The sequence below is a fragment of the Cupressus sempervirens genome, chromosome 11 (genome assembly GCF_028749045.1).
Source record: "Cupressus sempervirens isolate cs-2001-9-10 chromosome 11, ASM2874904v1, whole genome shotgun sequence".
In the NCBI taxonomy this organism is placed as follows: Eukaryota; Viridiplantae; Streptophyta; class Pinopsida; order Cupressales; family Cupressaceae; genus Cupressus; species Cupressus sempervirens.
In genome coordinates, this window is record NC_143128.1 from 577,809,002 (window position 1) to 577,822,182 (window position 13,181).

General features: G+C 31.4%; 1 pseudogene; it reads right to left on the reverse strand.

Moving 5' to 3' along the window:
• Positions 1–5,498: 5,498 nt before the first annotated feature.
• Positions 5,499–5,846, reverse strand: LOC149530966 (non-specific lipid-transfer protein P5 pseudogene; annotated as a pseudogene).
• Positions 5,847–13,181: the final 7,335 nt, after the last annotated feature.

The following is a 13,181-nucleotide window of genomic DNA, read 5'->3' on the forward strand; positions in this document are numbered from 1 at the left end:
GTTGCTAGGAAAGGCTAGAATCAGTGAGGCAATGAATTTCACGAGAGCTTTGGATATCTATTTGAAAACCTTGGGTCAAAATATTAATGAGGATAAGTCTTCCATTTATTTCTTTAATACTCCTTGACTTATTTAGAGTAGGATTGCTAGGATTCTTAGATTTCAAATTGGTTCCCTTCCTTTGATGTACCTCGTGGTTCCCTTGGCCTTTAGATCTCAATGTAGAGACTACTGGTAGGGGATTTTGGATAAATTTTGGAGTAAGGTTAGTCACTAGATTTATAGATGGTTATCTTCTGCTAGGAGAGTGGTTCTCCTAAAGACTATGATGCAGTCTCTCCCCATTTATAGGTTTTGTGTTCAAATCCCCCATTCCAACTTTGTGAGGGATTTTGATGCTTTATCATAGAAATTCCTTTGGTTTGGAAGCCTTCTATCCTTGAAGTGGAGCCTAGTCAAGTGGGAATCTATGTGTAGGCCAAAGCATGCTAGGGGCCTTGGTCTTAGATCAATGACTCTTGTTGTCATGACTTTGGCTACCAAGTTGTACTTGTGGTAGTGCAACAATTAGGATCAATATTAGGCCAAGATTCTTGCACACAAGTATTTTCTTGGTGTTTATTTCCTTGATGTTCCATGACTTGCATTTGTGGGTAAAGATTCTTGTATTTGGGATACTCTTAAGAAGGGAGATCAACTTATTAATGAGGGGCTCTTCTGGATTTGTAACAAAGGTTTGGATGCTCTATTTTGGCAGGACTCTTAGGATGGCCACCCTCCCATTCTTTCTAGCTTCCCATAGCTTCAGCCTCTTTGCCATATTTTTACAAATGTTGGATGGTTTAAGGTGGAGCATTTTAAGACCATCAAGCATATGGGGTAGGTGGAGGTGACTTGCTAGAAGGACCATCGGGAGTGGCCCATGGGTGGTCTAATTAGGATCATATTATTCTTACTAAAGCTTTGGAGAGTAGGCTTTGCAGCTCCCTTAATGTGAGGGACGCTTTGGCTTGCAGTCCCAGCCCAAAGGGTAAATTTAACATGGCCCAAGTCTATGCTATACTTGATAGGAAATTACATGGTCCAACTAAGGTGTACTGGTGGAAGAAGGTTTGGAATAACTTTTATTGGCCCAAATGTAATTTTTTCTTATGGTTGTTGGCTCAGAAGAAATGTCTCACTTGGGAGAATCTTCACAAATAAGGTTTTCAGGGACTATCTATTTACTCCCTTTGTATGAACAATGATGAATGTATCTCTCACTCTTTTTTTCTTTGCCCTTTTTTGAGAGAGATATGGCACAGATGGTGGGAAGCTTGGTATCATGGTTGTATTCATGCTACCTCTCTAATTGATTTTTGGAAAATTTTGTGTAGACCTCCAATGAAGACTTCTTTCTTGCAGATAGCCTAGATGGTTGGGCCAATTTCCATTCTCTAGAACCTTTGGCTGGAGAGGAACTACATAATTTTTTGTGACTCCAAATTAGGAAGTTTTCAACTATGGAAGATGATTCTTAGTAGGCTTCAGGAGACTATTTTTGCAAAGTGCAATATGTCTAAAAGTATTGATCTTGGTGGTCATGGTATTGTGAGGAATTTGAACCTAGGTGATAGTAGACGAGGATGTACTCTTGGAAAAAGACCTCTCCATGTCAAGAAATGGGTTTGTCAAGATTTGGAGGTGGATTCCTCCCCCAGCTGGGATCTTGAAGATTAATATGGATGGTTCTTCTTGTGGAAACCCTAGACATGAGGGTGTTGGGGGTATAGGTAGAGGTAATGATGGTTGTACAATTTTTCTCTTCTCTATTTACAAAGAGCAACACTTTAATAATCTAATGGAGGCCCTTGGTATTAAGATTGTTATTAAGAGAAGATGCTCTTTAGGCTAGAAGAGGATCATTTGTGAGTTAGATTCTTAGATTGTTGTGGATATGCTAGAGAACTAGAGTTTGGAGGATGTTAGTTAGCAATTAGCCTCTTTAGTCAAATAAACTCTAAGTCTTTGTAGTTCCTTGGACTCTGTCTCCTTTCATCATATCCCTAGAGAATCGAATAGAGTGGTCGATTATTTGATGAAGTGGGCTTCACAGAATGTGGATGGATGCTCTATGAGTGGAAGGGATGAGTTATCTTCTAAGTATCGTGGGATTGTTAAGCAGTTTTTATTCGAAGACAAGAATATGTAGTGTTTTTGTGGGCTTTTGGCCTTTGCTCTGTATTTTGGATTTGATTGAATAAATTTTTACCCCTTTTTTCAAGAAAATTTAAAAAGCATAAGTTTTAGGGTTATGTCTAAGGATATATCTATCAAGTAATCCTAGTTTTCATTGAAGATGGAAGTAGAAAAGTGAAGGTGATAAAAGCCCAATTATTGTTTACTAACCACATTAGAAATATAAGATTTCAGATAAAATTTGTATTAGAGTTAGGGTTTGATTTTGGATTATAATTATAATTATAATTATAATTATATTTTATGTTTTATATAAGATTAGAGTTAGATTTACTATGTACAATTAGAAATTTATATTTGTAGACTTTAGATTACACATTAGTTATGATATTTGTTATTTAACTTATAAGTTTTATAATTTACTAATTGATTTTTTAGTACACTTTATTTACTAAAAGTTAATCAAATATTAATTCAATATCTATCATGTATTTGATAGTAAATATATTAGATAAATGTAACGGCACTTAAATATATTATACTTGCTAAAATTAAATAAGTAATTAATATATTTTTAATTAAAATGTAAACTTGTATTATTTATAAATTAGTAAAATAAGGAAAATAAGAAAATCCATAAATAAATAACACTTCTAATCTATATTTTCCTTTTACTATGTAAATTGTTTAAATTCTAAAATTAGACACACACACACACACACACACACACACACACATATATATAATATTTTTTGATAAAAGTCTTATAACTTTTTCGACACAAAACGAATCTCCCTCACTATCAAATATTTTATAACTAGATGGAATGCTTTTGTGCATGCAATAATGTGTTGATAGAAAATATAAAATATCCATTAATAATGTTGTGTGTGTGTGTGTGTGTGATAATCATCTACATAATACCAAAAATAGATGTTAATAATTGATAGTAAAATAATTTTAAAGATACTTTATAGTATATTTAAAAACTTATGAAAAAAATAAATTACATGTTATTTAGAAAAATATTTTAAACAAAAAAAATGTCTTCGTCAATAAAATCATTTTTTTAAAATCCCTTAATTCTATTTTTATCAATATAAAATTATTAAAAACTTTGATTATTATTTTAAAAATTTATTAAATTTCAACTAATTTTCAATTAAAATAAAATAATGTTTTAAATTTATTTTCAATAGAATAAGAAATAATATGTTTTTATTTTACCATCTCAAAAAATTAAGTAAGAAAAAAAACTATTATCAAAACTTTTGAAAAATAACAAAACTAAATAATTTAGATATATATGATTCATACTGTTGTTTCTAAAAATCTTTGCCAATTTTTAGATATTATTTTAGTCTTATGATTAATGATTGACATTAAAAGATTTTTAGAGAAAACTATCATCTTACTTTTTTTCCTAAAAATCTATATCATTTTTTAACATAGTATTTTAGTCTTTTGTTTAAATACTAGCATTTAAAAGATCTACATGGAAAACTATGATCCTTACTCTTGTTTCTAAAAATCTTTACTCTTTAAAGATTATTTTAGTAAAGAATGACTTTTAAGATATTAGCATGGGAAACCATCTCAAATATTACAATGAATTTATTATTTTATATCATATTAATTTAAAATAAAAATAATTTGTCCAAGGGGTTTAGTTTAGTTGGTTGAAACAACAAGTTTTCATTGTGGACACCCTAGTTCAAATCCCAAGAGGGACATCTGTGTGGAATTCTAAGGTGTGACTCTTGTTCTTCTATTGGTTGTATTTGTCTCATTGTATAAAGTGGATTATAAGTTGTGACTCTTAGTCTTCTAGTTGTTGCTTCTCGTAGGGAACTTACTTGCATAATGAAATATATTTTTATTTAACTCAATTTTGTGTAAATATTATTAATAATTAGTTTCCTATAAAATGGTTTCAAATATTTATTTTAAAATAAAATTAGTATATTGTTTGTTTCAAATATTTATTTAACATTAAAGCTACTTTATTATTTGGATATTTCTCATATAATAATATGATATCAATATTAGTAAAAGAGCAATAATTTTAGTCTTCCAACCATGAAAGTCATCAATTTAGTATCATGTATACTTCTATTATAAAATCTAATAGAATACATTATTGCATTCTTCAATTAAAATTTTGCATCTCTTTTACACATGCTTATTAAAAAGACCACAATAGGCTTATTGATATCCTTGAACTTCATCTGTAGATATATGATTTCATTCTAGGTATAACAAAATACATCACATTGACATCACATAAAAATCATGCAATAAAACACATAGCCTAGATTTAGCTCCTTGAGAACTCCAAAAATAAAACTATTAAATATTTTAAATAGGATATCCAATCTATTATAATAATTAGTTTTTAAAAAAATTGAACTCTAAAAATGTATAAGCAATATGTGAGTAACTAAACAAAAATTGAATTATAATATAATAATCCTATAATGAATGAGTATATTTTTTTAAATCATCTAAGAGCAATCTTAGAATAAGAGGTTTGTGTTTCATATTTAATAAAAAAGTTTGTTTATAAAAGACAAAAGAAAATCCATAAATTTAAAGCTTAAAAATAGAAATAGCAGTAAAAAAAATTTAAAAAAGCTTTGCATAGTTTGTGAAATATGAGGGAAAAAACTAAAAATGAGAAAGGGCAGCAAAAATTTGTTAAAACTATCGGCTAAAAAATATTATAAATATAACCTTGTCATGAATCATAGGATAACGTTTTGACATCAGCCATCAAATCGTAAGTAAACAATGAATCGTCCCATAGCAAATTGGAAATCCTAAACTTGAATTCTAATTATCTTTTATCTGAAGCTCAACGAGTCAAACTCACAACCTTCAACGGCAGCTAAATATCAACTTCTAATTCGGGCAGAAGTAAAGGAAGAAACAAGGCACAATAGATTTTCATATAATACGATAATATATATAAACTGAAACATGATAATAAATGGCCGGAAGAAGCCCATTACAATCTTATTCTATAGCCCAAACTTTATTTAAGGTAGGAGGGTCCCAGAGGTACAGTATCTCGAGTAACACTTCCATTATAGATCACACGTCCTTTCTAAACATCATTAATACTTGTACTGATAATATATGGCATATCTTCTCCTAGCAAAGCAGGAAGCTGCAAATAGCCGCATCTGACTTCTACGGAATCCTGCAACAGAAGAAACAATAAGAGCAATCATGATCAGTTCTAATCATGAAGTTCAAAATGTCCAAATGAAAGATATTTGAATAAGGCAGAGAGATATTTGAATGAGGTAGAGAGATAATTACGCGGAGCAATTAATATTCTTAGTGACAACATAGGGAAGTTTAATGCCACAGAGAGGAGCAAGGCCGGCCACAGCAGTGTCGTTGAGTTTGAGATTTGTAGCGGAGTTCTTTAAACACTGGCAGATCTGCTGCCTATCTTGTCTAGTGACACCCTGCTTGTACAGGCTACGCGCTCCTTGACAACATGGATCGGTTATCACCGGTGCAGGACTTCCATTTGTAAGGAATTTGGAGCAGGGACTGATGTATTTGGAAGCCGCGTTACAGTCAGGTGCTGCCCATGAAATGCATGACATTAGCAAAAACATCACCCACACCACATTCCACTTCTTTGCAATGCCCATCTTTCTCAAAAGAACAAAGAATTAATTAAGACAAGAAGAGTGCTAGGGTAGCTGCGAGAGAGGAGTAGGATGAAGAAGATGTGCAAGCGCATTGTATTTATGGTGGGATAAAGGTAAAGAGATTGTAATTTGTGTGATGGTATACATGCTTTCTTTGCCCTTCCTTCCCTACGGCTTTGGGCGCCACTCACACTATTTGGAAGGTACACTTTTGCTTAATCAATCAACAACTTATTGCCTTCATAGCAAGATTTTAGATTGTTTCATGTATTTGCTTAGTCGAGGACTATGGATTTATAAATAAGTAGAGTGGGTCTATGTTCAACATAACTCATTGTTGTGGGTTTCTCTTATGTACCAATATTTTCAACTAGCATTACATGCATACACAGAAATCTAGACTTTCTCATTTTTATTCAGAAATTTGATCAATAAAACGTATCGAACTTTCCATTTTTATAGGTTACAAGCAACCTCATTCTTTAGATGAGGATGAACACTTATACTACATCATTGTGAAGGAAGAGTGTTACATGTGATTTAATAGAGTTAAATTATATTGTGTATGATTTTTTTTTAGTTTGATTGTGTATGGTTTTCATTGATGAAAAAAATACGTACATAAACAAAATTGAAATTTATGGATGATATTCAAATAGATTGTGGAAGTCTAATTAGTTTTAAAATACATTACTTTTATGAAAAATAAATAATTAGTTTAAAATTATTGCGAAAGAATTTATGCCTATTTTGTAAAATGACAATTGATGATAGGAATTTTGAAGTAAGAATAGACACATTCAACCAAACATCTTCCCGTTTCCATTTTAGGGATTCCCATTGCCACAATAACAAGTGGATTGCAAAGTTAGAACTTTAGCAAGACTAAGCAATGGGATGTCTGTCTTTATGGGTGAAAGTGCATTTGGATGTTAAATACTTAATTGCTCCTAGATGCTGACTTTTTTTTTTAATAATTTTTTTTATTAATTTAAAATTATTAAAAAGAAGCAGCTCTATACTACTATGGATAAATCAAATACCTCCCTTCATACCATCATGTTTGTTTCATTATTATTATTATTTACACTTTGTAGATTAAAAGGAAGGACTTTGTCAACAGACTACAACAAAAGTGTACAAAAAGTTTGAAGAAAACATGTATTCAAATAATTTTTTTTAAGTAAATTAATTACCTTTCCATTAGTATGGTCGGTAGAGATGTTTCCAGAAACAAGCATTTAATATGTCGTCCAAATAAGAAGTTTCAAGATAACGTCCAAAACCATCCATAGCCACCTATAGTCATATTTTTTAACTACTCTCATTAATAATACACCAAACAACAGTTGAGATATTTCTATTTATTTATTACAATTGTTGTTATAAATAGAATACATGAGCCTGGTGTTTTCAGCTCTCAATTTAGGTGTAATATTCTCTATGTTTCATTTTTGTGTTCTTTTTCATGATATTAGAGCCATGATTGAAAGACTGTGATTAGTGTGGAATCTTGATTTGAAAAATGCTAGTTTATTAGAAGTGTGAAGAAAGGAGATTATGTTGAGTAAGGAAGATCGATGTGAGAAGGCTACCCCCCATTACAAAGTTGCATTGGAGATTAGTGAATACAATTTGTACTGTGAGCTAAGGGAGACTTAAATGAATCAAGGGAAGTGTTGAAGGTATGTTTGATTTCAGCTAAACATTTTTTGATGAATAGATATGTGTGTTGGTGCAATTGGAGAATAGTTTGATTTATGAAATATTGGAGGAAAAAGTTGTTGTTTGGGGCAGAATTTTACTATTTGTTAAACTTCTATATTCTGCTAAGATTTTTAACATTGTTTGAGGGTTGCGTGCTTTTATTATTTTACTAATCTTTTGAGATACTATATGTGGTTGAGACTATTTTTTTTGAAGATACAAATTGTGTGTGTTTAATGGTTGTTTGGTGATATAGTAATCAAGTACATTTGAAAGATATTATTATAAAGAGTACTTTGAAAGTTTTGTGTGGGAAGTTGAAAGTGGTAATTTTGGAAGTCTTCGTTTTGATAGGTTCTTAAGAAGGTCGATATCAAGGCGTGGTCTTTGCTAGATGCTTGATGCTTATGTGATTGTGTGCATGCACATGTTGGTAATTGATTGGAAATTTAACTATGGCTGCTGAGATGTCTAATCTTGTGGTTAGTAAAAAAATTAATTGGTTCAAATTATGTTAATTGGAAATGTGAGATGGAGTTAATTTTACAAATGAAAGATTTATGAGAAGTTGTCATAGAAGAAGAACCTAAGGATCAAGATGAACTTAAAAATGGAATAAAAAGGATATGAATGGGCGTGCTACACTTTTGCGGAAAATTTGTATAGGGATTAGGCCTCATGTTCAAGGTATGTGAGATGGAGTTAATTTTACAAATGAAAGATTTATGAGAAGTTGTCACAGAAGAAAAACCTAAGGATCAAGATGAACTTTAAAAATGGAATAAAAAGGATATGAATGCATGTGCTACACTTTTGTGGCAAATTGGTCTAGGGATTAGGCCTCATGTTCAAGGTTTAACAACAACAAAGGCAATATAGGAAACTTTACAAACAATGTATGAAAGAAAAAGTAAGTTAAAAGTTATGGATATTAAGAGGCAATTAACTCATTTGAAAATAAAAGTAGCAGATAGCATGAATGATCATATTGCTAGATTGAAAAACTTAAGAAATCAGCTTGCAATGATGAAGGTTGAGTACGAAAATGATGAAATCATAGAATTTTTAATTGAAAGTCTTCTAGAGGAGTATAATAATTTCATTTGTACTTTAGAATTAACTGACAAATTTGAAAATATAAAACTAGAAGAAGTGTATGGTGCTTTGTTAAATGAAGAAGGCAAGCTTCACAAGTAGTCAAGCATTTGTAGCTAGAGGGAAATGCAATAATTATAATCAAGAAAGAACATGTCAAAATCAAAGGCCTAATCAAGGGAATCAATATAGAAATAATCAAAGAAAATGGTCTCAACAAAGAGATAATCAAAATAGGAAAAATTATCAAAGGCCACAAAATGAAGGGAGAAATTACAATAATAATCTCAAAGGAGCAAATACTATCAAATGTTTCAAGTGTGGAAAAGAAGGGTATAAAAGTGATCAATGTTTTAAGAAATGGCAAAAGAGATTTAATCAAAGAAGGCATTCAAATTTTGTTAAAGAAGAGGGTGATCATCATATAATGATAGCTTCTTTGGCTACTCAAGGTGATTCAAGTAACACATGGTATATTGATTTAGGAGCTAGCCAACATCTAACTCACAACAAAAATATATTTAGCTCTTTAGAAGTAACAAGAGGTGCAAAAATATTTCTTGGTAATGATAGTTCACATGACATGGAAGGAATAGGTACAATTTAAATGAAAGGTAATGATGGTAAAAATTTGGAAATAACTAATGTGAATTTTGTACCTAGGTTGGCTAAAAATCTTCTATTAATGAGTCAAATAACTCAACATGGATATAAGGTGGAGTTTTATTCAAATAAGTGTTTAATCAAGAATATTAATGATGGATACAAAATAGTGGCTAGAGGAGTTGAGAGTGATGGACTATATAAATTTTAAGCTAGTGTTGATAAGAAGTCTTATATCACTACAAGATCATCCTTAAGTGAGTTATAGCATCAAAGATATGGTCATTTAAATTATCAAAGTTTGGCTATACTTTTAAACATGAATATGGTTGATGGATTACCTTGGATAAAATTAAATACAAATATGTGTGAAGGATGCATGGTTGGTAAACAACATAGAGACACTTTTGAGAGGTCTACATGGAGAGCAAAGAAAAGTCTAGAACTTATCCATAGTGATTTGTGTGGTCCTATGAATCCAACATCAAAGGGAGGAGCTAGGTATATCTTGACATTTATTGATGATTTTTCAAGGAAATTTTCGGTTTATTTCTTGAAACAAAAGGATGAAGTGTTTAACAAATTTGAAATGTTTAAAGCTCTTGTGGAAAATGAAAGTGGAAATAAGATCAAGAGAATTATAACTGACAATGGTGGAGAGTTGTAAACAATAGGTTCAAATCATTTTGTGAGCATCATGGAATCAAAAGAGAGATGACTATTAGATATACTCCTCAACAAAATGGTATCGTTGAAAGGAAGAATATGACTTTAGTAGAAATAGCATGTTGTATGCTACAATCTAAGAATCTTCCTTTGTTTCTATGGGCTAAAGCTATTAATACTACATCTCATGTTTTGAATAGATCTCCCACAAAGGTTTTGCAAAAAATTACTCCTAAAGAAGCTTGGAGTGGAAGAAAACCTAATGCTAAGTGTTTTAGAGTGTTTGGATGTGAAGCCTATGCCCATGTATGAGATGAGATTAAAGAAAAGAAATTTGATAAGAAAAGCATTAAGTGCATCTTTGTGGGGTATGATGACCAAAGGAAAGAATATGAGTTGTATGATCCTAGTGTGGAAGATGTGTTTACAAGTAGGGATGTAAAGTTTAATGAGGGGTTTGATGATATGCCAATATCCAATCCTATTCCACACGTGGCCATTGAGAATCATGAAGATTCTAATGATTTTGAAACTAGTAAATATTCTAAGGAACCCTTTGACATGAATGAAGAATCTAGTCATCCTCCAAAGACCAAGAGTATTCAAGAAATTTATCAAAGGACTCGTCAAATTAATTATGCTTTAATGACCACCATAATGAAGACTAATGATCCGCAAACATATGAAGAGGCCAAAGGAAAATGTGAATGAGAAAAAGCTATGAAAAATGAGTATAATTCCTTGATAAAGAACAACATTTGGGAATTGGTAGAGTTGCCAAAAGGTAAGAATGTGGTTTAACAATAAGTGGGTTTATAAGACCAAGTTCAAGTTAGATGAGAGTATTGAAAGAATAGGGCAAGACTAGTAGCCAAAGGGTATTCACAAAAAGAAGGGATTGATTACACAGAAACTTTTTCCCTAGTAGCAAAGATTAGTACTATCAGAGCTATTATAGCACTAGCAGCTCATTTTAAGTGGCCTCTACACCAAATGGATGTTAAAAATGCATTTATGAATGGTGAAATTGATGAAGATATTTATATGACTTAGCCACAAGGATTTGAAATTCAAGGGAAAGAACATTTGGTTTGCAAATTAAGGAAGTCTTTATATGGTCTCAAATAGGCTCCAAGGGCTTGGTATGCTAAAATTGATGAATATTTTCAAATTCAAGGCTTCCATAATAGTCCTCATGATCCATATTTGTATGTGAAGGAATTTGATGGTGGTGATATCATAATCATTGTGCTTTATGTCAATGATCTTATTATCAAAGGACATAGCATGGATGAAATCAGTAACATAAAGTTAAGCCTGCAAGATACATTTGAGATGACAAATCTTGGTTTTCTACACTATTTTCTTGGTATACAAGTATGTTAAAAGGATGATGGTTTTTATCTTTCTCAAACTAAGTATGCCCTAGACTTATTGAAGAAGTTTTCAATGATAGATTGTAAAAGTGTCTCTACTCCAATTGCTCTAGGATTAAAGTTAAGAAAAGACATGGAAGGTGAAGATGTTGATCCTACCTTATATAGGCAATTGGTTGGTAGTCTTGTATATTTGACACACACTTGTCCTGATATTTCTTTTGCAGTTAGTGTGGTTTCTAGATTTTTGAGTTCACCTAAAGTCCCACATTGGATAGAAACTAAAAGAATACTAAGATATGTGAAAAGGAATTTAACAATGGGCATCTATTATTCATCTCATGGAGATATTTCCCTTATTCGCTATTCAAATTCTGATTGGGCAAGATCCATGGATGATCATAAGTCCATTATAGGTTATGTTGTCTATCTTGGTGCAGGTCCCATTTCTTGGTGTAATAAAAAGTAGTTTACCATTTCTCTATCCACTATAGAAGCTAAATATACTATGGCAAATGAAGCAGCAAAAAAAATCACTTGGCTACAAGCTATCCTATTAGTCCTCAAGCAACGTCATGCGTGACCTTCTCTACTTCATTGTGACAATCAAAGTGCCATCTCATTGTCTAAGAATCTAGTGTTTCATGCTCACACCAAACATATCAAGCTCTATCATCATTATATCAGGCATCTCATCCAACAACAAGTGATTCATCTTCAATATTGCAAGACAAAAGATTAGATTGTTGATTTATTCACCAAGGCCTTAAGTGAAGCCAAGTTTGTATCTCTTCGACATCTTTTAGGCTTAAGAGTAGTGACATAATTGTCTCATGGTTTTCATTCAGGGGGGATTCTTGTGAATTCCAACCACTGTATTTAGGAGATAACTGATTGTAAATGGGTACCTAACAAGGCTTTAGGTTGAGACCCATCATATGTAGATTATGGGGGGATATTTAGCATAGCTATAGTAATTAATTTAGGGGTTACGTTATAGTAAATTAATTACTTTTTCATTAGTATGATCGGCACAGATGTTTCTAGAAATAAGCATTTAACATGCCATCTAAATAAGAAGTTTCAAGATAACATCCAGAACTATTCATAGCCACCTGAAGTCATATTTTTTAACTACTCTCATTAATAATACACCAAAAAACACTCTAGATATTTCTATACATTTATTACAATTGCTATTATAAATAGAATGCATGAGCCTGGTGTATTCAATGCTCAAGTTTGGAGTAATCTTCTCAATGTTTCATTTCTATGTTCTTTTTCAAAAATGTCAAAAGTGGGGTTTGAACCCACACCCTTGTATCAACTTTTTTTTTTAAGCACCATGTGATTGATGCATCTATTATAACTTTATGAAGTACATTTCTTTAAAAAGAAATTGTATAAAGAACTATTGCTAGTTTTTTTCTACAATAGAAATTGTTTTGTTCTGTCAATTTCTTTTGGGATTTCCTATTGTTGATTTTTACTTTTGATTAAACTCTTATAATGTCATTGGTTGCCCATATTACAAAGTTTATGGAACAAACAATCAGTGGGAAAAATCACAAGATGGCTTAAAACAAACAAGAAAACTAAGATTTTTTATATTTGTTTATGTTAATTATTGAAATTGTGCTAATTTTTTAAGTACTCATGGCCTTCTATGTTTTGTTTAATAGTGATGCTGATAAAATTTTATAATTTGTACTATGGATTTATTTCCTTAATACCTTTGACCAATAAAGACCTTTTGTTCATTGGAATCCCTATAATACATGGACTAAAATTTATGTTCTTGGGCCTCGTCATGTGGTGTAGTAGAATCCACAATTTTCATTCTATCAGAAGATTAGAGAAAATAGATAAATATAATCTATGTTGTACT